Genomic DNA, 2399 nt, shown 5'->3' on the forward strand with positions numbered 1-2399 from the left:
CAGTTACGTATTACAAATTCCAAATAAATATCATTCCAATCCTTTATTTGTCATTCAAAAGCATGGTTGGTCTTTAGATCGTAACTTAGTTTCAACGCACATTTTATCAATAATATACTATGCATAAGGACAACTGTAGAGAGAACCATTTTGGAAAGGCGTCGTAGAAATCCAAGAAATACATTAGTTTGTTGTTTTATACATATAAAGTAATATAGTTACCCACATTATATAAAAAAATGGTGCTACATAGGTTTAGTGATATAGTGAATTATTAGATTTGATTCAATCATAATCTATTTTCATTGTGGCATTTATGTTACACCTTATTGTATAAGAGAATATGTGATTATATACAAATATAGTGATTAAATGCCTATATACTATATAGTAAAGATTTGAATAAAAAAAAATCTATAATGACCTTCTAAGATAATATGGGCACATTTTTGGTATTAATAATTTATAAAGTAATAATATATAGATAAACTATGGAACCATCAAATATTTATCAAAAATAAATTGATAAATAATTTTATCATGCAAAAGAATTTTAAGCTCCATTTTTTTTTCCATCTAATTATAAATTACTAAGCTTGTTTCATTCATCATTTGTCATGCTCTAAAGATCTCATATAAATTTATTTTGAAAACCTTTAATAATTTTCTCTCACATAATTCTCACAAATTTTAATAATAAAGGACTTTAATAAGCATATCTTCAAGTATATTATGTACTTTCTCTCAACATATGTTTGTTAGTGTTTGTTAGTGTAGTTCACACAAAAGCTCAAACGGCTTCTTTTATATATTTTCTTAGAAATAAAAACATATGATTTGCAAAAAGCATGCATTTTAAATGGTTTTAAAATAGTGGCTTCATGCTGAGCGTTGCAATTAATCTTTCTTAGTATAAAGCTAAGTTTGTAATTTATGCATATATTTATTTATTTCTAAAAACATAGCAATTTATCTTAGATCACCCTGTTGACCAATGCTTCGTGTTATAATATAGTACTTATAATCTCCTTTCCAAAATACATAAGCCTAAACCCCAGAATATTATATTAAGTACACAGATAGTGGAAAATGGGTGGCAAGAAGCTGAGCTAGAAGAGAATATAAGAAAGGGAATTAACAATGATGGTATGCAACAGAAGGACCAAAATAAATTAGGCATCTGCTTCAATAAATATTTAAATGTAAAAAAGAATAATCTTTAGAAAAACATTTATACTACTAGTTTTGAGAATTCAAAAAGTTCTAGAAACCTTTTATGGAGACACTTGAGTATTTAAATCTAAACTTTGGTATTACTAAGAAAAAGAATAGTATTGATAAAAAGCAATTATTTTGTTTTGGAGAATCTTCTTGTAAGCATAAATTTCACTACGAAGACCAACATCTTAATTTGATATTTGATCTTTATTATAGCATATTTCATAATCTTACTCTCAGTTCGTATTCTCATGATAAAAAAAACAAAAGATATTTATCTAGAAACTTTAAATAAACTAGAACTTTTAAAAGAACAACAAGATCTTTTCTTCCAAAGAAAGATCATAAAAAACTTAGAACTTGAAAAACGGAATAAGAAAAGATAATCATTAAACAATCATTAAACTTTTGGACAAGATATACAAGTTGGAAGATCTCTATAAGAGATTAGAACAAAAAATTGACTTGTTTTCATATCATAGATGACAGAAGAAATTAGTGATTATCAACAAGCATTTGACAACATTGTCACACTATTTAGTCCTCTTGCTATCAGATTCGTTATGCCAAAAAACATTGCTACTGCATCAATCCAAGTACGACAAATAAATACAGTTATAGAATTATTAATTATCACAAATCAAATACTCGGCAAGATATTATCTGCTACCAAGACTCCTTATTTTGCAAGCATCTCACAAGACTTAGAGAAAATCAACGCTAAGATAGACAATCTGACTATCTTACAAGAACTAAAAGAAAATAAAATCCAAGAAGCACTGAGGAAACTAGCAGTTTGACAAGATCCAAAAGAGCTGATAGATAAATATCGTCAAAAACAAAAGAAAAATCAGTATATTATCATAGCATCATATCAGGATAAGAAATTAGTAGTTAATAATCATGATATTCTTATATCATATTCTAGTCTAAATGTTTTATCCCAAAAATTAAGAAAAAAAGAAAAAGAAAATTAGACAGATAGATCTGGTAATAGACCCTGAGGAACAATTAAAAATTAGTAGAAATTATTGCATGCTATTGGACAAAATAATCAAGTAGAATTAGACTTTAACAATAACAAAATCAAAAGAAAAATTAGAACAAGAAGGTCTAGAATTAATACATCTAGGATTAATACTCATTGGCATACATGCATTACATATAACAGACTATGGAGC

This window comes from Dioscorea cayenensis, chromosome 6 (assembly GCF_009730915.1).
Source record: "Dioscorea cayenensis subsp. rotundata cultivar TDr96_F1 chromosome 6, TDr96_F1_v2_PseudoChromosome.rev07_lg8_w22 25.fasta, whole genome shotgun sequence".
Lineage (NCBI taxonomy): Eukaryota > Viridiplantae > Streptophyta > Magnoliopsida > Dioscoreales > Dioscoreaceae > Dioscorea > Dioscorea cayenensis.